This window comes from Protopterus annectens, chromosome 15.part0 (genome assembly GCF_019279795.1).
Source record: "Protopterus annectens isolate FY-2018-M chromosome 15.part0, PAN1.0, whole genome shotgun sequence".
In the NCBI taxonomy this organism is placed as follows: domain Eukaryota; kingdom Metazoa; phylum Chordata; order Ceratodontiformes; family Protopteridae; genus Protopterus; species Protopterus annectens.
Window position 1 is genome coordinate 824,196,000 of NC_056749.1, and position 26,613 is coordinate 824,222,612.

The following is a 26,613-nucleotide window of genomic DNA, read 5'->3' on the forward strand; positions in this document are numbered from 1 at the left end:
TAGAGCACCTACACGGTTAGTTGCAGTGTGACACTTAGAAGAATTTTGTGATTCAGTATAAGTCCCCTCATTAACATACCCCACTCATTTAATCAATCATTACTACACTACACAAGAGCCTTCCCCCTTAGCAGCCACTGTTCCCTGCCATTGTTGTGATTCTGCTTGCCATTGAGTATAATGGCAAAATGCAGGTTTCACTTAAAATGGACTTTTCCACTTAATTTTTTATTTTCCCCACGATCCCGTTTGTGTGGCGTTATCCCTATGCTTAAACTGCCAAGATCGGCCAAAAAATATAAACTTTTATTTTTTAAAAATTAAACACTTTAACATGCTAATGGCCATATATTTGGCCATTGGCATGCCTACAGATTAGGGTACATGCTTTTATTGGAGCTGTCATGGCTCCATTTTCATTTTTGCAGAAATGTATTCAGCTAGTAGCTGAATACATTTCTGCAGGTTACACTGTTCCTGTACGGTTACCTACCTGCTTCCTGGATCACTATTTTACCTCATTCGCATGGTTTTCACCAGCAGATGAGGTAATTAGCATCCCGCATGGGTTTCCATGCAGGAACAGTGTAGGGACGCTTGTGCACGTCAAAGCTGCTCATTCCTGGATTGATCGACGTCCATATTCCATGCAGGAGAAACGATCATTTCCAGGAATCCTGGGGATAATGTTTACATACTCAGACTTTATGATTTTTCCTACCCAAAAACTTTGGAAGACTGGGTTTGGATAATTGACGATTAGATAATCGATGATCGGATAATCGACTCTCTCCTGTATAGAGAAAAAAATCTAATTTTGAACAGTTTGATAGATGTCTGTGAACATCTAAGTCATTCTGTGGACATGAGTATTTCTTTCCTAGCTGAGTGTTTGTGCACGAGTTTGTTTGTGTGTGTGTGTGTGTGTGTGTGTGTGTGTGTGTGTGTGGGCACGTGCATGTGTGTGTGTGTGTGTGTGTGTGTGTGTGTGTGTGTGTGTGTGTGTGTGTGTGTGTGTGTGTGTGTGTGTGTGTGTATGTGTTGAGACACACATTGGGTACTATACAATATTCAGATATTATTCATTGTTTAAAGTAACACAAAAATGAACTTATATGTCCTTGAATGTGTAAGTAACTGTTTACTTCATAAAAAAATAGGCACACATCTGAGGACATTACTGTATATAACAGACAGTAGAATGCTGTATTGCAGTGGAACTGCCACTAAGATCATTTCTCTTTAATTTCCTGCTTCAGTCTTTCTTATAACTGCAGTGGTAAACTCTTATCTGCTTTGTTTAAGAATCAGGGGCAAAGCCAAGAATAAAAGGTTGACATAGGTCTATAATCAGGGGCAATTTGTATTTATTACTATAGTTCACTAAAATGTTAATAGAACAACATTTTTTGTCATCATGTTTTTTTTTTCTGTGTAACACAAACAGGAAGCTGTAATGTCTGGTATTATTATTACTTGCTGAACATAATCTTCAGTGACTTAATTGAAAAATCTATTTTTTTGCAGGAGACAAGACAAAAATATGAGCCAGAATCAGGGACAGCTGAGCTGTATGCCGCCTGGTTGCTGAAACATACAGATTATTACAAACTGCAGACTATTTCCCTTCAGGATAAGAATAGTAGTAAACTCATTAATGTCTTAAAAAATCAACACTTCAATGTCCAGCATATGACATAACTTAAAAGCTAAACAGGCAACAATTATTTCTGTAAAAAATACCTTGCATAATGACTCTATATGTTGCACGTAAAGGATGGAGCTCTGACTTGTCCCTGTATGATCCAGATTTTATTAATGACTCTAGGAGCAAGAAAGAAGGGAGGTAGTGGTCACGGTTGACTCACCAATATGGAAGGAAGGGCCTAGGTTTTGCCATGGTGTAACATGTGAAATACGACCCAACAATGTGTTCAAAAGCACACTTCAAAACTAATATTGTTACGCAAAGAACACAACAAATATTCTGTTGTGAAGGTTAAGGAAACCAATGTTCCTAGGTTCATATGTTTGCAGAAGGTTACTAGACTAACAGCCCTAGATCTCTAACAAGTCTAGACATATTTATCCCAAGTTGCCCCAATTGTTGGTGGTTAGATGAGTGAAGTTCGCAGAAGTAAGGGTCTATGGTAGGTAATAGTGACTTCATCTGTTCAGGAGGAGCATAGACCACTTCAGAAGTAAATTTGTAGTCACCCATCCATTGACCTAGGTTACCAGACTGCTGCTTAAATTCAATGAAGTTCTAACAAGTCTGATTACAGAACATAGCTCACGATTTTCCTCTTATGCCTGGCATATGTTGAGTTTTCTGAAATCAGTACAGAAACATTTTACCAGATATTTACTATATTAAACAGTATTAGCTACATGGACAGACTAAAAACATTGCACTTTATATTTATGTGCATTACATTATACCAGGCTTATAATTGATTTAACATTTCTTTACCAGGATATTCCGACTGGGACAGAGCCCATTTTCAGCAGAGGCCTGGGAGAAATGCTCCAGATGCATGTGTTTATAAAGTGGGAGGAAACTGGAGCACCTGAAGGAAACCCACACAAATGCTGGAAGGATATGCAGACTCCACACAGAAGGCACCCCAGCCGAAAATCAAACTAGAGAAACTTTTGCTATAAGACAACTCTAACCACTGTACCACTGCGCCTCCATAATAACTAACAATAACCAAATAAGCCTTGTGATGACCCACAGTAATCAAGTAGGCTCAATCCTCACCACTGGCAGCAGTGGGGGATATGCATTGGGAGGATAACAAGGTACACACACAGTATTTCCATATGCAGCTGTCTGCATCAAGTGCAATTTCCCTTAAGAGCACACAGAGAACACAGTCAGTCCAGGGCTGGTTTTCCCTCTTTCTCCAGATCCCCAATAAGACTCCCCACTGGCACAGGTATAGAGTTGAGATCTTAGCCGAGTGGGCAAGCCAAGACATCCAGCACCCTCTCTGTACACCCAGTGCTTCGTATCCCTGCCCAAGTAGCTGACACACTGACTCTTTGAGGTTTGATTTACACAAACACGCACACACACACACACACACACACACACACACACACACACACACACACACACACACACCAGGGAAAGGCTGGCACAGGTTTACTAGCTATGCCCCCTTTTGCCCAGCGTATAAGGCAGTTATCATTGCCATCAACCAGCTCCTTATCAGCTACTTTATGTTCCTTAACAAAGCATGTCCAATCTTACTGTTGACTGTTACTATCAATATAGATGGTAGTTTGACCAAGAGCAAGGTTATAAGGAGTGGCCTACACAGTGCCACCAAATAAATATGCAAGTACTCTATCTCTTACAAAGATCAGCCACAATGAAAGGTTTAAGTATATTTAATAATAAACAATAAAAGAACAAGAAAATACTCACTATATAATCACAGTGACATCAGAGTTCAAAATCACAGAAATATTTAAAACAACATTGCAGGACAGTCTCAAATATATAAAGAAAAATATCTAAACTAAACTTTGCTATATTCCTGACTATATCTGAGAGAATTATAGTACACCCTAGAAACTTACATCATCAGAGCAAGATAGAACTGTGGTGGATAGTCCTTGTTGCCAGGTCCAAGACATAATACAGAATTCTGAGTCTCTCTAAGAGACTTCTTAAATTAATATCTCAAATATTACTACTGAGATAGCATGCAGAATGACATTATTTCTTGTCATCTGACTCTATCCCAGGTGAAACCCCCACTGCTGAAAGCTAGCAGTATTTAGCATCTACCTGTGAAAATACATAGACCTCAGATCGTTTGGCAGATGCTAGAAGTCATAAAAAAATGTATATTCTTCCACATTTAAAGGCAATACAGGAAACATCTCAGCACAGACATTGTGTCTCCTTGCTGCCATGAAACAATTTAATTTCAGCTATTTATCTGAAGTTTTGCTGGACTGAAGTTAACCTCCTCTATTCCAGTTTCCACTGTTAAAAATATATACATTTAAACAGTTACAATAGTGCATGTAAATTTTTGTACTATTTCAGTAGAGTACACTGTGGATACATTTCAAGAACTTTGCAAAGACCTTTCAAGCACACACACTTTTGTACCAACAGTTTGATATACATATGGCATACAGTTCTAATACATTTGTAACACACGCATTTTATATGAGTCATGTTGATATTCAAAAATGATATATAATTATTTACAAAATTCCAGCTAGCTGTGCTGGCAGTATCTCCTTTTGTGACAAGTCTAATAACTATGATATAGTCAAGACTGTATTAAAATTGCAACCTTCAGCTGCTGGCCTAATAATTCTCCCTGTAACCTGGACACTTGTAGGCCTTCAAAAGTAATAAGAATACCTATAAAATATGGCTTTGTTGTCCTAGGTGACCAAGTGAGCCTTATGAATGCTAAACTTTCGTGTGTCTCTCCCAGTGATTCATTCATTCATTCATTCATTCATTCATTCATTCATTCATTCCAGCTTTCTCTGATTCATGCTTTATCTAGCGTCCTGGGATAGTGGGATAAGTGGCCAATCCTAGTGATTAAAGGGTTCAAAGCACCAAAGAAAATATTGGAGGACATTCCAGTCTTTGACAGAATGCAGACTCCTTTGCACTTATGAGACATTTTGATGGTCACCATTTAATTAAAGCATGCATCTTTGGGATATGGAAGGAAACTGGAACACTCACAAAAAGCCATGTGGCCACAGGAGTGAAAAGCAGAGCCTCTAAAAAAAGGCATCCCAGCTGGGAGCCAAACTAGAGAATGAAGCACTGTGAAACAGCAATTGCAATTACTGCACTCCCTCTCCCCACTCTCACAGTGATGCTACTCCTAACTGTAGCATCACATCTTCCATTGTACTCCTTGGTCTGACACAAATGATGTGCATCTTCATGTATAACTTGTCAGGAGATATTTTGTTGCTGCACTTCAAGCCAGAGTCGGTTGTATCACTGAGTCATGGAAAGGTAGGATCCATACAAAAAGTGGGTGAATCGCCTCATTTTTCCACAACATGTAGTTCAGGCTAACATCCTTGGCAAAAAAAAATAGTAAAGAAATGCTGAATATTTTTTAATGGATCTGACATTAGGACAAAAAAATCTCATAGGCTGTGCTAGTTATCTTTTTCCAGTTTTTTGGAAAACATACATTGCTATGTGCTATTTAAGGCTTCACAAGTTATAAATGGTCCTTGCCTAATCAAAGATGTTTATCAAATAATAACTCATCAATGAAAAAAAAAACATTTAGCCCCTCTGAACACCATCCTATATTAACTACTGACCAAAAGGTGTGAGCATTTGCACTGACCTGATACCTGTCTGATATCCCATATATGACACATAAAACCAAACCTGCTGCTACTAGCTTGTTATTATGATGGTATGTAAGAATCTTAGAGGAGACAGTTTAAGAATTAGATCTAAAAGTTTGCTGCAAAAAAAAGTGAGCTCATTGTATAGACTAGGGGAAAGGGTAATATCATTTATAATAGGAAATAAAGTGGTACAAGTAAAACACTCGGATTGTTAGGATAAATATTTTTTGCTGGCACCAGTTGCAAAGTGAATGTGCAGTATTTTACAATGAAGTTGGAAGAAATGGCAAATGCATTGTACAGTTTTGATAGAATGTACTGCAGAAACAGAATTCTACTATTGGTAACTGCAATTAATATTAAAACTGAGCATATATTCGCATTTGGAGGGAAATTTTGCACTTTGGGAAATCAGACTAGTTTTTACAACAAGATATGTAAGGTAGGATGTCACTTCCAGCATCTTACCCTTCATCTATTTTTAACAAATGAGAATGCAATATTATATACTGTCATAGCAGCACACAGGGCTGGATCGCTCACACTCTATTTGTGTTGCACTGTGACACACACACATGATAGTGTTCTGATTTGTATTCAGTAAATGGCTCTACGTGAACTACAGGGCTGTGCAAACCAGGTAAGCATCATGGCATCCTAATTATTGCATAAGCAGCTGAATTACATGCTAATCAAACAAACCAAGATGGAAGAGCTATTCAGCAAATTATAAAGCAATCGTGTACATTTTGTGTAGCCATGTGCCCTGTATTCTAAACCCTATTGGAATACAGCCACAGAAACTAAAATAGAAAGAAGGAATGTTAGAGCTGCTGCTCTTAACCATGTGTATGTGCAAGAGACTCCAGTCTATGTTGCTGCTGCTGCTGATAGACATAGGGCAGGGAGGATTTAGACTAACTTTTCAAGATCTGCATAAAGTGGAAATAGTAGAGCACTAAAGGGTGGATAGAGACACACTCCAGGAACTCTGAAACCTCTGTTATCCTTACTTGAGACAAAGGGCAAACCAAGGGGGAAACAATATCTGTGGAGACCAAGGTAAGTGTAGCACTTATAATTTTAGCTACAGGAACCTTTCAGAGACCCACAGGGGATATTCAGGAGGTGTCACAGATGTATGCATCCAGGATTCTACACCAATTCCTGAATGTTATCCCCCCCAAAAAAAATCAAAAAAAAAAAAAACAAATGAAATGTTGAAATGTTCTGGACAAACCCATGAATAGCAAACAGTAGTGAGTGTTTTCCAAAAAATAATCAGGTTGTGTATCCATTGTCAACATAAAGCACTCGAAACACACTTCCCTTTTGAAACAGAATGGTAGGTTGCCCCCCAAACCTCCAACACAAAGAAAAGTGTCTGAATAAACACCCATTCTGCCAACATTCCTGTACGCAAGACTGCAGTTCTGTCATTGATTACTGGATGTCAGTTATCATTGCTAAATAGCCAAGAATACAAAGCAGAATGCCAGGCAATTTTCACTGTACCCAACACTGTTGTGGAGGTTGCCCTGGGACATCTGAGAAGCCTAACACTACTGCTAGCTACATGTACAACCCCTTGAATTCGATGAAAAACACAATACAGTTGTCTCCAATACAAGCTGCAATTGTTAAAGCAAATGCGAGCAACATACTTTGCTATAAAAATAAGCTTCCCATCTCACAAATGTTAAGCACTACAACAATTGTGTATGCCAACAGTGAAGAATAAGAAGTGCATACAGAGCGACACCTTTATTTTTGTACTACCTATATGAATAAATTTCTAATGTTAGAATGTAAATGTACTTGAGTAAGAAAAACATACTTTATCAAAATACATGCTTCTGTAAAGAAAAATCTCCTTCAAAGAAGTAGCAGTCACAAACTTCTCAGAAAACTGTCTTCTCACCTTCAAGTACTCCAGCTACACTTTTACCTTTTATAGTGTAGATTTAGCCTCCTTTGAAGATGCAAATGAGGTGTGAACGCATTAGAATTGCTGAATACCAATCTTTTGACTTCATGTTGCAGATGTAAACATAGTGTAGCCTCTACACCACTTTTAGGTACTAGTGCCTTGCAACTGTGAATGAATACTCTGACAGAAGCAAAACATAGTAATACACAGACACCCTTCACCGAAGAGGGTGTGTCAGTGAGGATACACTTACAAAGCGTGGGACTAACTGAAGTGAGATTTTAACCAAAAACAAACACCCACAGGTATATTTCCTTGGCCTAATAGCACATTTTCCTGTCTTTGTTTAAAACTGTTGTTGAGTGCTACGTATTTCTATCACACTTTAAAAGAAAAATGAGAGCATATACACTAGAAATTGTATGTCTAATAGCAAAGTGAAGATGAGGGAATGATTTCCAGAATGCAGAGAGGATGCAGAGCTGCCGTTCTGCAAACATATTAATAAATATTGTGTGATCACTCATTCAAATAGACATGTTATCTACACATGTACAATCAACTGAGAATGTCCAGCACTGGATATGAAATGGCAATTGCTTGTATGTACATTATTTGATTGGCATTCCAAAGTTACGCCTGTGGCAAAGAACAATAACCTACTCCAATGAGTTGTATAGGCACAATAGTCTGAAGATTCAAATTCAGAGCTGTCTAATTGTTTAAGCATTGTTGCGCTTTTATATATTTTTTTTTTTAGTTTTTGTTTTTATTTTTGTCTTAACCATGTATGCAGAATGAGGAATAGCACAACCATAGTTCAATGCTTAAGGAAAAAGCAAAAAACATAATTTAATTCACCTTATAGAGCACAGACATGCTTTCTAGCATTGCACAGCGGATAGGACCATTGTAAGGAAATGACTGCAAAAATTCCACCTGTTACCTGACTGCCTCTTTGGCTCAAGGTGTAAATCTGGTGAGCTAAAAAAGACATAACAGAAATAAAGCAGAGTTTGAGTCCCACAACAGACGTTTTTAATGAGGGGTCATATAACTATGTCTGGTGGGTTGACTGACAGACAGGTATCATTACTGCTGAAATATACATACTTTTGCAGGTATCACACATCATTAATGACTGAGATATGAACTGCAGTTAATTTTGTGTATAACTGGTTTAGCATGACAATGCTGATTATGTAATGAAAATGCAGTTGCATATTTCTAATGGACACAGTTATTTAATGACAATCATCTAGACACCTCCAATAATCCAATTATAACTGTAAAACAGAATGTATTGTGAGGTCTATTACTAAAGTAATGCAAGTCTATCCATTTCCAATATATTGTCAGATGTCAGTCCAATATCACAGCTGAGAATGCATGAGCCAGGATCTTTTAATGTCACACACATACAGGCATAGTTGAAGTAGAGCACCAGTCATTCTTTATGCTTTACCAGTGTGTACGTCTCATCAAAATATATGCCACTAATCCCTCCAAAGTTAAGGCTTAAAAGCCAAGTCAGAGGGTTTCAGTGTTGACCATTGGACAAAATGTGACCAGTTATACCATCACACATGACAAAGATCACTGCCAAGTTTCACATAACCATTGCTGTTTCATAAACTCCCTTCTTCTTTGTTTTACAGTGTTGGTCCTTGCTTACCAGTGTGCAAACACAGTTAGCATGGCTGTGCTTGTTTGAGCACTGGTCTTAAAATGTGACATCACAATTTTGTGCCAAACCATTGCTACTGTTGTTGAAGTACCAATGCAGACATGGCAGGCAATGAGGATGATGGTGCTAAATGTAGGGCACAGAGGCAGGGTTGGATGAGTTCAAAATCTTTGTTGCACTTCTCTTCAAGCTCTATAGCCAGAGGTTCCTGCAGTGGGACTATACTGGATCTCATTATAAGGCTGAGGTTGGAACAGCCTACCCAAAGCCGTCTTCAGTGCAAATAGCATAACACATACTGGCGATCAGTGTAGGCACCGCTACAATGACCTTAACAGATGCAAGCAGGCACAACTTGACCAGTAGCTGGATGAGTTTCAAACTGCTAACATCCTCCTCCAATTATGTAAGCAAACAGACTAAGCAAATTGAAATGACATGGAATGGTGTAGCTAGCCAAAACTGGTATGCATAATGCTTCCATGTCTCTTTTTCTGTCATTCTCTGTTTTAGAGGTGCAGCGGATGTTGCAGTGAACAGGAAGGCACATGCTGAGAGACTGGAGAGACTTGGAGAGGACAGGGTTATGTCTGCAGCACAACTGACCCTGATCTGACTGGTGAGTGTCTTTTTGCAGAGTTTTGTCTGTTCCTTCTTGGCTTCAGAGATTTTTTTTCCCCTTGTGTTGAATGGCCTATTTGTGCTAGAAGTCTATCAGAGTGGTTTATTTTTGCCAGCAATCATAGGTTTGACTCAGATGACTACCGGCTTCTCTATGCAACTATGAATATGGTTGTACAGTGCTTTTGTGTACAACACAGACTAGGCCTCAGAGCAGGGGTGTAGCAAGGAAATTTCATTTTGTACTCACAAGCTCTTTGTGCTACCCCACCCAATTGGAAACCTATGACTTAAAAAATGGTCACATTTATCAAAACACTGCACTTAATAAATGTAAGTAACATATTCATCTGTTACCCCCACTAAGTCTATTACACATACTGTTTGTAGATTAGCAATATTAGACCTGTTGTTTAAGGCATTAATTTCGACAGCTGTAGATATAATATGACCTGAAAAAAATCCATGTTTATATGATGCTAAGAAAAAATGTACACAGTAGAGAAAAACCTGTAGGCCTGGCTACACCATTGCCTCAAAGTTATCTGGGTTTGGAGGGGCTTGGAACATTAATGAGTTGTCACTTGGTTTGAGGTAATTGTCGTTAGCAAAATTCTTAACAGGTTTGGAGTTTGATGGGGGTTCTAGGTTAGTTTTAATGCTAAAGCACATAAGGTCTTACTAGGAAGGAGTTAATTCATGGGAGGTAGCAGCATCCCCCCATGTTCACCAGTACTAAGTCTGGGATAGTTGTACCTCTAGTTGGGGAGCTAACTAGTTGCTCTAGAGTGTTTGCATTGACAAAGTCCAAAAATCTCTCAGCAAGTGAATTATTGGTCACATAAGTCTCCTAGTTTATGCAGGGGTAGTTGAAGTCACCCCTAGGTATGGTATTAGGCTGAATGTTAAGAGATTCCAGTAGGTTTAGGTGGAAGGTGTGGTTTTCCAGGGTTTACTAGTTAAATCTGGAAACTGCATTCATCATCTGATGAAAAAGTCACATCATAAAGTGGAAATCTGTAATCTCGAACAGGCAAAAACATCTGAACTGATTTCACTGCCACCCATAGCTGCACGTATTTGACATAGCTGTAAGTGACGTCAGTCACACAAGCTATGCAGCGGAACGTACCATTACACTATCAAGTCAATGGCACATACATTTTACTGTTTTGCAGGGGGGCAAGCCCCCCTGTGCCCCTTACACCTCCTGCAAATTATATATACCAACTCCGAGATCACACTACAGTGAGGAAATGGGTAATTTCCCTGTTCATCACTGCACCACGATCTCCACTCACAATACCAAACTCAGACTACTGAATTACACTGCATACTCGGTATTCTATATTCGTAATAGTCTGGTTCAGCATTGTGCCTTCTTGAAAACTGCCTTTCAACCACTTGCATTCGATCAATGGCACTATGTGATTTCAATAGTAAACCATTTTACTGACTCATGTTAAGGAATCTGTAGCTAGCAAGGATATGATAGGGGGTTCCACCTATGGCTAGTTTTGCACAAAGCAGCTCAAAGGAGGCATGTTGTTGGACCAGTGAACCAGTGTACATGTCCTTTATGAACATTGAGACACCTCCCCCCTTTGTTTTATCCTGAGGTGGGAGCATCAAAATGTATGAAAGCCATTGTAACCTTTGATAGGCAGGGTGCTTTCTATGGTTCTGAGCCATGTTTTCATAACTGCAGATATGTCTGTTTTCTCCAGGGTGAGGAGTGCTTCCAGGGACTGCAGTTTTTTTTTTTTATTTAAACTCCTACCCCAGGATTCATGAAGCTCGGAGCAAGGCTGGCGTAAGGCTTGCGCTGGCCGTGCTTCATATATATGGAGTGGTCATGCCATATGCATATTAATGAAGGCGCGCAGCCACCACAGCCACGTGCATAGGAAACGTGCACGAGTGCATGGGGTGTAACGAAGTTGCACATGGAGGTGTGTTAATGTCGACTGTCGATGAGCAACCTAAACTGATGAATATTATATTCTGCCTGCAATAGTAATCGCACCTATCAATGTCCGTGGATACTGAAACGTATGCAAAGCATGCAAGATAGTCCCTGCGAACAGAAAATGCAGAAGCAAACACAAATACACAGTAGGGAATAATGGATCCCTACCCTTGAACAAATGACATGAAAACTGTGTGTCCATAGTCGACATAGTGTTGATAGCTATACCATGTGGAAGTGAAACATATCCTATGTTAGCGCGCTGCCAGTAGGTACATCCAGCACAATGGAGAGGGTCACCAGCTCACCCATAATGTGAGGGAGAGAACATAGCTGTGCAGATGTGTCCATAACAAAATACACGAGGAGAAATGTAGATATATGTAGTGACCATATGTCCGAATCATATCCCACAAGGCATGTAATAGTCACATACAAAAGTTATGTCCGTATTTTATATACCAAATGTGATAGGAAATAGCATACGCATGTAAACAAAACAGAAGGAGCATATAAACAGCTATAACAATAAGGACACATGTAGGCCAAAATGAACAATATGATCCGTACCGTCGACTAAGATTACCACCTGTCCCACTTTGCGAGTGACAGTCCCTCTGTGGGCAGATGTGTCCTGACACAAGCTTGTAAAAATGGCAAATGTCCAGAGAAAATAGGACATAATTATTCCGTAGACGTCATGTAATAGTTGCATTAAACATCTTTCACTGAATGTATATTACATAAATGTCATAAGAAACAGAATAAGACACCGAAATGCTGCAAGAATAAGCTTATATATAGGCAAGAATTGTAAGTTCTATCTGCCGAACTGACCATGGGTATGTGTCGGCCTGTAAAATATGCTGTGTTCACTGCAAATGTCACACTGTGGAAAATTGAAAAGGTGGAAACACAACCGTCGACTGTGGGGAGGCATTGTCCGCAACAGTCAGACATGTGTAAGGAATAGCTTGGACATAGGAAATGGTGCCATCCTACCAATGAGTACAACAGGCTGGCAAAATCCAGACGTCAGTGGTATAATCCGAATGTGTATGTGACACAGTCGAACTGGTAGTACCCGGATATACCAACCAAGTAATGAAAGTGAAGTATGGGTGTGTACCTATGTGCATGAGGTATAGCATGTGGAAAGCAAACATGGCAGGGTAGTCCACACAACTATAAAGGTACCCGACACATGTAGGGTAGTCAATGTGTTACTCTGGCCGTGTCATGGTCCAACAACCAAAGTAGTGCTCTATGGGGTATGATGACTTCGCGTGTGAGGGGTGGGTGGTTAATGGTAAAATTCTCAAAGGCGATACTGTGTCGTATGCAGAAAAGATGAACCGGAGGTGTATGAGGGGGCAGCGGGTGAAGTGGAAAGAAACGCAACCACATGTAGAAATAGCTGCAAGACAAGCAGATAGGCCATAGTGTAGAACACAATCCCACAAACATATGAATATGGAAATGTGCGAGACAAATGTATAGATATGTCACTGTCACATCCCCACAGATGGGTCCTGATGGAACTGGCCATAACAAATGCAACACACCTGGATGCATAATGGTCTACCCAGCATACCCTCCACACCACGCAACCTGCCTCCATACCAGAACGTCCACCAAATCCAGCCGTACTTGGTCCACTGGTTTGTTGCAGACACAGCTACACACAGTGACCCCTATGCATATGTAGTAGGTATTGTCACCCTAGGCAGTTCCAGGATTGCAAACCATGTATCCCCTGCATGTAAACCCCCCCTGCACGTTTTCGTAAAGCCACAAATATCTTCGGTATCTGACTTGTTTTGGTCCTGTCCAATTTTTGGGATATCCCTCATGGGATAACCAACCTATGTAAATAGTAGAATGGGTATGATGACATGATCTCCAATCCTGTAGATATCTGGGCACAAGTCAGAACGTGCAGTGGAGGTCCATGGCACTGTCCAGCCCTAAGTGGGCATGCATAACCTACTACCCAGGATAAAACACCTTCCCATGACACATGTGTCCCGACACAAATAGGAGGGAGAATATAATGCACACATTTGCATAGTGGCAAACGGCATGAGGGTGAGGAAGACACTGGCATAAACAGGTCAACCCTGATCAAGTGTGAGGGACACTGACTGTGTGCAGGCGTGACTGACCATACCTGTCAACCTGTGTGAGCAAGATATCTGGACAGAGCCTTGAATACAAGTGAGACAAAGGTCCAAAAACAGGGACAATTTGTAAAGATAGCTGTTAGAAACATAGAAATATGATAGAATAACAGTTTGCACATTGGCATTAATGTCTGGAGTATGAAGTCTGAAACCCAACTGTCTGTCAGCACGTTCCGAATGCAGTCTTTAATGCTGAGCTACTGCTGTGCCATAACACAAGAGCATATTACAGAGGTCAGTACCATACCACTCAACTGTCCAGATATTCGCAGAATGACTAGGGTTACCACCTGCCCCACTTTGCGAGTAACAGTCCCTCTTTAGGCAGTTGTGTCCTGTGAAAAAAATCAAGACATAGCAAATGTCCTGAGATTTTAGGACAGAATTATTTCCTAAGTTTCTATAATAGTTGCATAAAACAGTTATTTTACATATGAAACTTCTATATGCTATGTGAAGTAGCATAAGCAATTCAAAAGTTCAATAAGCTTTTATTTGTGCAAAAAAGGTAATGTTCTGTACTATGCACGGCTGTAGGTATGTTTTGTTCTGGAAAATCTGATATTTCTACAGAACATGTCCCACTTTGGACAAAGGTCCAAAAACAGGGACAATTTGTAAAGATAGCTGTTAGAAACATAGAAATATGATAGAATAACAGTTTGCACATTGGCATTAATGTCTGGAGTATGAAGTCTGAAACCCAACTGTCTGTCAGCACGTTCCGAATGCAGTCTTTAATGCTGAGCTACTGCTGTGCCATAACACAAGAGCATATTACAGAGGTCCGTACCATACCACTCAACTGTCCAGATATTCGCAGAATGACTAGGGTTACCACCTGCCCCACTTTGCGAGTAACAGTCCCTCTTTAGGCAGTTGTGTCCTGTGAAAAAAATCAAGACATAGCAAATGTCCTGAGATTTTAGGACAGAATTATTTCCTAAGTTTCTATAATAGTTGCATAAAACAGTTATTTTACATATGAAACTTCTATATGCTATGTGAAGTAGCATAAGCAATTCAAAAGTTCAATAAGCTTTTATTTGTGCAAAAAAGGTAATGTTCTGTACTATGCACGGCTGTAGGTATGTTTTGTTCTGGAAAATCTGATATTTCTACAGAACATGTCCCACTTTGGGCATTTGAAAAGGGGGCAACCCTAAGAATGACCAGAGGTTTGCCTCATATTGTTGTTGTGTGCCTCCGATAATCTGCACCAGTCTGGTAAATAGCTGAGGATTGACGTCACTAAATAATGAGAAATATCCTGAGTTTAAGACTCCACATCCTTCAGAAAAATCATGCTAATGCAAAAACGTAGTATTCTATCAATGTTCTAAACTTGTAAGAGCAATCGTTAAAATGTGTCCCTATTTGTCCCCCCATCGTGTAGGTTTTGCACAGATTTGGTGCTCTAAGAGGTTGAGAGGTATGGTCCGTACATATTTACAGTAACAACCCTTCACATTTGTGTAATGTACAACTGCATACATGTAGTCACTTCGTGTCCAAAATAATAATCCCTGTATGACTGTATACAGGTAATAGTCAAATGTGAATGGGAACACCCCTCACCATGGAGTATGGACTGTAACAACCCCACCCATAATATGTATTGCCAACAGAATAAGCTGCTAACAGGTGCCCAAACACCTGTGTCTATAAAAACAGGTAAAACTTCATCTGACATTTCAACTCGGCCAGGGAAGTTCCGTTCACCAGGTGGACAAGCCTAAACCGAGATCATTACATGAACACCCTGACACTCAAAGACCTGTATGTGCCAGGACTATATGCCTTGGTGTTCTGCATATCCTCGGAGTGATTAACAATGCATATGGGGTCCACAGCAGTAGGCAATAGGGAATGTGTAATATGTAGTACCGCGTTTTTCCCAGCAGGAGAATGGATGCCTGTGTTGTAGGTGAAGCGGTGAGGCATATGTTGATGTAGCTAAGTACTATGGGTATGCATATCAATGAGGGACAACACCAATAGAATAGTGGTTCTGGCATCCGGCCAACGTGAATGCAGTCCCGGTTGACCTACGACCACTGCACATATAACTTGAAAGTGTAATGAATGCGTTTGTGCTGTACACACATTTAAATATGTAAAGGTGAACGTGTGCTTCACAGCAGTCCATAAACCGGAATACAGATATGTAACTGTACAGTCAGAATTATGAAAGTCCACATAAGCACAAATATCTGTGAAACATATGTAACCCACAATAAGGATATGCAAGTGCACCTGCGTGTGTGTAATCCGCTCACAGCATAGCAAATAAATGCTATTTTCTCCACGTTCTATGTACATGGCTCATACCTGTTAACCCCGTAAAGTACGAAACCGGACAAAGCCATGAAAACAACTGGTACAAATAGGGACAATCCCCAGATATTGCCATAACAAACATAGAAAGTGGCTAGAATAACAGGTGTGTCACTAGCATGGATTCTCTGAAGGGTTTGAAGTCGTAACCTGAAATGTTTGTCATTATTTACCAACGTCAATTTTTAATGATATGCCACTAAATTGCCAGATAGACACAAGGTTATGAAAAATGGACCAAAGATAAGAGGCAAACAGCTGTACATGCAGCGAAAATCTGTACAGTTGAAAGGTATGATATGGATATATATATATATATATATATATATATATATATATATATATATATATATATATATATATATACATACACATATATCCACAGACTTAAACTAAAGCAAATTATGAAATGAGGAATGTACAGACATATGTATAGATGTACATATATATATATCTATACACACACGATACATGAATAGATATATACACAACAAACATATGTCCCTGTACATATAACACATGTACATAAATAGGTCACGGTATAGCTATTATGGATAGACAGACAGACATGCATGAAAGGTGAATACACTGCTGCTTTCCAAACCATTGCCCGGAAAGTACCAGTGTGACAGGGCCTGCAAGTTCTACACGTTAAACATGAATATAGGTGGCCTTTGCAGGACCCCAAAAATTGATCCCGTATGAAGTGCAAACCATCATTGATGCAAAAGACGTCACAACTGCAACTATGATATAGCTGTACATGCAACAGTAGCAGGTGCAAGGGTAATAACACATGGGTCGATAGAATGTATGACGTACGACCTGATATCCAGAGAGTGGGGAGTGCTCAGAAGTGTCTTCACACTTTATTATTGCATTAAACATGTCTAATGGGTACTGTGGAGGGGTGTCAGGTATGGGAATCATGGGTATGCAGAAATGGGCCTAGGTGTTGGTTGGCACAGATCTATTAGGTACGCCACATGGGAGTGATCAATATACCTATGTGGGTATAGCACAAGCCTGTATTCTCCAAAAAGGTGCAACCCATCTACTGGATATTGTGTAAACCATTGTGGGAAGACATAGGGACCTATATCAGTGTCATGTAGGTGATTATCATGGATGGACATGCGTACGACCAAGATGGTAACCATACCTGCCAAACTTTCAGAATAAGACAGCTGGACTAAGGCATAGTACATGAAATACAAATAAAGACTACATTAAATATACTCCAGACAAAGTCAGAATGTTGATAGAATAATGGTGTAGTCAGGAATACGAATGTTATGAGAGTTAGTAATCATGAAATAGAAATGTCAGTTACTATTATCTAACCGCACAGTCCGTAATGCCTTGCCAGCAATCTACCAGAAAGGCACATTATTATGACAAATGTAACAGAATCATAGGTTAGACCTCAGGGCATTTAACTATAATGTGTACAGGTGAGAGGTATGAGGGTAGCCTGTCCTAAATAAATGTACAGAACTAGTGATACTAGGTGGACAGGTGAGAAGAAAGACATCAGGACAAATGACAAAACATGTACAAGTCAAAAGCATGTATTTCCACAAATGTGAATGACAACGTATGCCCTGTGAATGTCAATGTGGAAGGTTAATAGACTCAAAAGAAATGTGTCCCTCAGGGTGTCATGTAGTGTCAGCGATACAGTGTCCAGTCCCCCATACTCGTACGTGAGCTCTGCCACTGACGGAAAGCGCAAATACCGGTGTACACATAAGGTACATGATAGAATAATTAGTGTGGATAAGCACCTGTTGGCCTGTGTGAGGAATATAACCCTCTGGTTCGGTGTGTCCTGCAATAGGAATGTAATGGCATTTGGCCTGTGATTGTGCCATATATTGTGTGTATTGGTGTAAGAAAATTGATATCCTGTATCAGAAACATACCTCGCAACTGTACAGAGTCTCGCAGAATGTGCAGATGTTTGCCTCATATGTTTGGCGTGTTCCTCTTGCAATCTGTACCTGTCTGGCAAATACCTGAGAACTGAAGTCATTAAATAATGACAAACATTTGAGTTTAAGACCCCAAATCTTTCAGAAAAGTCATACTAATGCAAAACCTATTATACTGTCAACTATCTACGTTTGTAAGAACAATATTTAAAATCTTCCCCTATTTGTCCCCCCATCATGTTAGGCTTTGTACAGATGTTTTGCTCTAGGAGGTTGAGTGGTATGATCAGAAACAGATACATGTCTGAGGAAACAGCATTATTGACTGCACGATAACTCAGAAAGTATGAAAAACACTGCAGTAGGAAGTTCAGCATTGGCCGGAGGTATGTGCTGACATGTCAAATGACACAGCAGTCTACATGAAGTACCTATAGGGCTGTCACCTTTACCATTGATGACAGTGGGACATACCCACAGCCATGCATACATCACATATAGACATAGGACACAGCAAAGCCTAGGCCATGATACACAAAGCCTCCGGCGTGTATGAGTAGAGTGAGAGTACAGCAAGGAAAGATGATTGCCAGGCTATTCAGCAAACACCCGTAGGGGCGTGCAAGACTGCCCGTAACACGAACATTGCACGAACAATGTTGGGATTTGCAACATACCCCACTTGTATGTGAAAGCTATGCAAATTATGTAAATACATGATACATGAAACAGTAAGCTGTCCGTGCAAGAGCAGAGTTATGTGCAGAAATGTACCCGGATGTTAGACGACTAACGTTCTGCATGTTGCTAAACGGAACAATGACAGCTGCAAATACAGTATGAATACAGTTGTAGAAGCATGTCAATTTCCAAGTCCAAGGCCAGTGACAGCTTTGTCCATTGGATATCAATAAAACAGTAGTTGTCCTCCCCCGATCTCTGGTGTGGAAGCATAGCGCAGCACCACGAGAACGAGCTGCACTTGAAAACAAGTCAAATATGTATACTATACATACAAAATGTAGGTTTAGTTAGATGTTAGTACGCCATGCAGATGAATGGCAAGCTGGAGACAACATGGCTACTGCGTACTGGTTGATATGAGTGGAAGCACTCTGTCAGAGATGTAACGAAGCATTTGTAGCCAATCTGATGCAAGTGAGGCTGAGGATAGTGAATCACAACATGTCATGCCATATGGGCCAAGCCTCTATAGTGTAGTGTAGGATAAGGGGACTGTTAGAGTAGAAGATAGGTGACAACATGAGTGTGTATGTATAAAAACACTGTAATCTCACCGGAGCAGTGTCATATGTTTGCTGTCAGTACTCAGTGGAAGAGGCGTGTTATGAGCTATCCTAGGGAATGTCGGGAGACTGACGGTGTATGGCCATGGATACCAACGATGTGACCTGCAAACCTGCCCACAGTGTGTCTGCACACTTGAGCGCCAGTAAGCCCGAGTAAGAATGTGTGCACGTGTGTTAGCCCATGTGGAAGAACGAGTAAGCTAGTGTACGAATGGTGAAGCCCGTGTAATGTCGTGTATGCCAGTGTATGCATTTGTAAGCATGTATACATGTGTACTACACACATCACACACATACTGCACACTCAGACACACATGCTGCCAATACTACACACATCAGTGAAATGGCACATGAATGGAGACTACATCATCAGAATTAACAGTGCTGTAAACTATGCTACATTGATGGTCATATCTGCAATGCATCATGCCTGCTGATATACACCTGGAAGTAACACAGTGTATGTTAACAGCATGCTAACATCAATACAGTGGAATAAAGCCACCGTGTGCATCAGCACCAGGTTAGTCTGATCCTGCATCAATGTTACACATCACAGGTGGTGGCACAGTTGACATCATATGCACAGGGTGTGGTGTTACATTTCCAGAGCTGTCATTGAGCCATCCAATGTACATGTAGGTGTGTGTGTGTGTGTGTGAGGGACAACGGTTATTGCATGGCCCAATGGTGATGCAATGGGTTTGTGTATGTGACAGCCCTAGCTGTTTGTGGTAAGTGTGTGTGTGTCTGCATATACACAAGTACAGCACGTGCCAGCCATATACAGGAGGTTGTGGGACAGTCACAGACCATACCTGCCAGGCTCTAGAGATTGCCATTACTGGCCATGGACACCCCTCCATGCATCCAGCACAACCCAGTCCTGCACCTGTCAATGTATACACATACAGTCCTGGGATCTGTATCACAACCTGTGGATAAACGTGAGTCTGTAATGTTAACCTGAGTTGCATAGAATTGTCAGTTACTACATACGGATATGAGCCATACTCACACTCCAATGTAATAACCACTGCTGACTGTTGCAGAGATGTGCATATGACCATTCAAAGGTGCTGCACTATCATTGTTTCCAATGCCCGTGTAATACCCAGTAACACAATAACCGGTCACTACACAAGTATAACCCACGATCACTACAGCACATAGTATGTGCACTATCACAGAGCCATAGCAGATGTACATACATCTAAGGTGATCACGTACAGATAATGCAGCACATTCAAGAGTGATAATCCCAACATACATATCTATATACAATAAATATATATATATATATATATATATATATATATATATATATATATATATATATATATGTAGATACATACACACACACACACACACACACACACACACACACACACACAACAACACACATGGCAGGGTTGGGAGCAGAACACAAATGTAACTACTGTACCACATGACAGCATTACGCAGTTACAGAACACGCTACTGTGATTAGTAGATTACAGGATTCACACAGGCATACGTCTAGCCTGCAGACAGCAGCATCAAAGGCAAAGACGCCACACAGATGTTATGGAGAGTGAATACTGTAAAAGCAATGTACTGTTGTCATGCAGCTGGAAACACACACACACACACACACACACACACACACACACACACACACACACACACACACACACACACGTGGCAGGGCTGAGAGTTGAACATACACCTAACTACCCTATCACACTACAGCATGACTCATTTACAGAATGCGCTACTGAGATTACTAAACACAGCAGTCCCAGAGGCATACATCTAGGTGTGTGTCATCATCTGCAATGGTAAAGGCGTCGGTAGGAAATATCTGTGGTGTGAGGCGTCTAAAAGCATGACTGAGTCCCCAGGCGGACGGGAGCAAACACACACACACACACACACACACACACACACACACACACACACACACACACACACACACACTTGGCAGGGCTGGGAGTTGAACATACACATAACTACCCTATCGCACTACAGCATGACGCAGTTACAGAATGCACTACCTAGATTACTAAACACAGCAGTCCCAGAGGCATATTTCTAGGTGCGTGTCATCATCCGCACTGACAAGGATGCCGACAGGGATTGTATAGAGAGTGATCAATCTGAAAGCATACAGACATATTACTATCCCATGGTAGATGGAGACAAACACACGGCAGTGGTGTGATCGAGGCAACGTAAGATTTACGGAACACCACAACAACAAGACATAGACACGGGACGTGCCACAGACAGTGCACGCTTCAAGATAGTCGACCAGTGTGTACTCGGTAGGCATCCAACGTGACATTGAAAATGGACATCTGTTGCCTGGATGACCACCATGGCTATACAGGATGTCAACAGCCATGCCCATGCACAGAGGGACATCACCGACACAAGGTGTCACTGGCCATGGCCACATGCTTAGTAATACATGACCGTTCGTACTGTACTGTGTGTCAATCTACACAACGGAATACTGGGCATGCTCACACACTTAGCAGTTGCAAAGGGCCGTCTTGCATGCAGACAGAGTCTCAACATGTAAGGGCTCAGTTTGGACTGTCATGTGTGTCCATCTACACAACAGCATACTGGGCATGCTCACACATGTAGCAGTTGCAAAGGGCCATCTTGCATGCAGATGAAGTCTAAACACGGAAGGGCACAGTAAGGTATAACTGTCCCCATGCACAGGGCAGGCCGTCCTGCATGCAGACAGAGTCTAAACACGGAAGGACACAGCAAGGTATAACTGTCCTCATGCACAGGGCAGTCACACACATGCAGTGACCAGTACACACTCAGCTGCCATCACAGCTGTCACAGGTGCAGATCACAGATGTACACACCACAGTCTACACTGTAGCCCTCGAGACATCACCATGTCTTTGCTGCAGCAATACACAGCCATACATTACCACAGCACTGTGTGACACATGACCAGTGGACTGTACAGAGGTCTACATCAACTGTGCAGAGTACACATGTACTGACAGGGTTCCAACAGGTGTTATGCATTGCAATTATACCACTATACATGACCAGGTCAGCTCAAGACATACCAGGGGCCCCGGGTCTTACACAGCTGTGACAGATGAGTGTTGCTGTACACCAACGAACACACATGTTTGGATATGTCATACATGTAATTGTAGTGGATGTGTGCATGGACCGCACACACAACAAATATGTACATAGCTTAGTCTTTGCTGTCTCCTGTGCAGAACAGTGGCCTAAGCAATCATATGCACCAAATGGAAGGTGGGTCCATGTCTGTTGAATGCGCGCAGTACAGGAGGTAGCAATGTTGACGGAGGACACATTCCCCTGTAGTAGTCGCCCATGACACCCATGATATCATACCACAGTCCATGTGTTATGTATGGCAACACACATGTCCACCAATAGCAATGCATACACACATGGCTACAGGAGACACATGTAGGACCAACACGCATGTACACTCTGTACTGTACATGCAGCATCCATGCATGTGCAGTGGCCGATGTCCGTAACACAGCTGTGCCTAACTACAACATGCAGTCACAATGCAGCCCCATCATTGACACCTGTATATGGTGACATACAAACAGTACGGTTGGTTGTACATCACGTATGGAGGGATGTGAGCACATAAAGTGGTGATCCACCTGCGTAGATGTATGTGTGCCGGGGATGGCTCACAGGTGTGTCACACACCATCCTACCATGCCATGTGCAAACAGTACGCTATGTCACTGTTACTTGACGGTGATGACATAACGCATACACAGCGGTCAGGTGTTACCAACTGTATGTCACATGACACCTGTAACACTGACATCTTCCCGTGTGCATATAGCCACACAATTGCCAGACATAGCATTGGTACACATACTGCGGACATTACCGCTGCATGTCTATCAAACGGCTCATCATATGGCAGGTGTATCATTCCCAGCACTGCCATGTGTGTCCGTTTGTGTGACCACACATGCCACATATGGTGGGGACTACGTCCCAGTTGTTACACATCCCTGTACACCGTTGTAGAGATCTGTACATACTGCAGTGTGGAAAGCATGACATCGGCAGGTGTGGTGCATCACACACATCGGCTATTCGTACACACATCTCTGGTCACCACAGTGTGTGTGTGTATGTATGCATGTATGGCTGTCTGGTGCTTGGTGTGAGGGTGTATGCTACCATACAGTGGAAACAGGATCACTAACCCCTCATGGTGACTAACCCCTCATGGTGATACAGTCTACTACCCTGTTGATGCCATTGGTCCCAGCTGTACTGGCTCCCTGTGCATGTCCCTTCTCTGTGCCATGTCATGTGGGTGCAAAGTACTGCGAGGGTGATGACCACATAGGCAAGGGTCCACACCTCAACACTATGGGTTGTGCATTATAGTGCTGTAGACCCCGTGAATGTGGCCATGTTCCTGTACTGTGACAGGGTATTACTGCTACACAGTGTGGCCTCATGCTATCAGGTGGCCTCTAAAGTCATCATTGGCCAGACCGCTGTGTACAACCCCTGCACCATGTCAACATACCTGTAATGTTTCCCGGTATGTATGTCACATCTCTGTCCGCTGTAGCCTGTTCAACTGACTACATGCTTCAGGTGCAGTATATGTGCGGACATCTGTGTCATGTTCTGACATCTGTGTTATGTTCGACTTTCCAACAGTCAGGTTGAGGGTACATTTAGCATGCTGATATTGCCATACCTGCCTGTGAGTACTCCACAGTTACACATGGGGACTGCAAACACTGCTACCTGTAGGCACATGCCAGTACACCATAGGAGGGAACCAGGGCATCATTACCAACAGGCTGTTACTGCTGTAACTGAGACACATTCTGTGAACATATCACAATGCATGCTGCACCTGGACTACATGGTATGACTGGTGCATGTTGACAGTACACCACTGATAAAATGTCCAGACAGAAGTTCTGAGGAAGCCTACATTAAATAGGTGAAAGCGCTCAACTCATTGTGTTCTGCAATTTTTTATTTTCTGTCTGGACATTTTATCATATTTATAATAAAAACTTGTTTTCAGAGACTGCACTGCATTTCCTCTGTGTTCAATGTTGTTACAGGGAAGATAGTGCAGCAGTAGAACTCAATGTTTATTTTGTTAGTACACCACTGATGTCACATACACATCTCTCAGTATTCACACACGACCAATGCCATATACACATCCCTCAATATGCATAAACAAGTCATGTTAGATACACCTCTCACTATTCTGTTCATCCTGTGCATCAGACCATTTGAGCATATCCCCGCACTCAGTATTCACACACAATCAATGCAAAATACACATCCCTCAATATGCATACACAAGTAATGTTAGATACACCTCTTACTATTCTGTTCACCCTACGCATCAGACCATTTCAGCATATCCCTGCACCAATGGTGTGGATGACAGGGATGTGGCACATGCTTCATCATATGCACAGGGTGATACTGTTTGCCAGGGGCATAGGTTGCCCCAATGGATGACATCATGTGTGTGGGTAAGGGCCAGTGATTTGAATGGACATGTCTGTTCCATATGCATGTGGGTGTTGTGGAGACCTACAGTTGTGTTTGCTGTGTGTATGCGTGCACACATTTCTGTCATTTGTGAGGCCTACACAAGGGTATTATGGACAGCTTCAGATTGTACAGACCAGGTTGTACAGTTCACTGTGACCGGACATGACCACGTGGCCTGTACCTGCCAGAGGTTGCATGGGCACTACCAGGAAGAGGTACAGAATGGCTACTGTCCGACGACACATGGCCACTGGAACCGTGTCCCTGCCAGGAATGTCCAGGTGGCCTGCTGTGACCTGGTGTGGACAGTGCAGCACCAGCTGCACTGCTACTGCTACCGGCACTATGGGAGCGACCATGTGAGGTGGCACGCTCACGGTGACCTGCACTAGGTGGTGTAGCTGGCCTACATCCATGTGGCCTATGCCTCACCCCTACCAGATGTTCCAGCACAGACAGTTCATGCTCACGGATTGCCATGCCACGGTCAAGGATTCTGACCATGTCAACCAATCGCCTGTCCAGAACATCAGCAAGCTGCTGTTGAGCACCTGCCAATGCCTGTATGTTGTTGTTTAGGGTACTGATAGCAGCTCTCTGCAGCCTCTGCCCTTCTCTGTTCTGCCATTCGGCACATGCCTGTGCCACCGGTACAGTCTGGAACATGCATCTGATGATCCCAGCTGCTGCACTATATCCTGCAGGTGCATGTCTGCCAGAGGTCCTCCTACGTGCAGCACCAGCCACATGCCTGTGTGGCACATCTGCAGTCAGTATACTGCCACCATGGTGTGGAGACACACCTTCTGTAGCCACCACACATTCCTGTTCAATGCTAACAAACATTGACTGTCCTTCCTCTATGGCCACTGTAGATGCTGTATGTGTTGGCAGCTGAACTGTGTGCGGGGAAGAGGGGGACTTAGCTGGGATGGCAACCGTTGGCACAGATTCAGCCCCTGACATCCCTGCCTGTATTTCATGCATATGTTAATCACTGCTAGCATCTGTGGGGACACTATCAGATGGACCGCAGGAGGGTAACGCACCTACATCACTTGTGAATGCAAAGAAAGACTCTACATTACAATAGACACACACACACACACACACACAGACACACACACACACACACACACACACACACACACACACACACACACACACACACAGACTGACACACACACACACACACACACACACACACACACACACACACACACTGACACACACTGACACACCATGCATGTGATATGACAGATGGCATGCAGCATGCTTGTGATACAGCTGACAGCATGCAGCTCAGACATCAATAGTGTTTGTAAGCATACCCCCTGGAATGCACACTACAGCAGGCAGGTGTCATATCATTATCCATGCAATTCACATGATCATGGTAGCATGCATGCATCCCTGTGATACTCCATGTGGACCAGAACAGGATAACAGTACACATGGCTGACGTGACCTTGACATGTAATCTGCTGACGTGTGCATTAACATGCATGCATGCCTGACACAATGGTGTCCTGACACATGTACAGCATCGTACTGGGTATCACATTGCGGTGTTGTCCATATGCCCTACAGATAGAATGCATGTTGAGCAAATGTGCATGGGCATGATAGGGGACTGTGAGCCATCTACATTGCTGTACAGTGTGATGTACAGACACTGTGCCATTGCATGGCATCATGAGATGT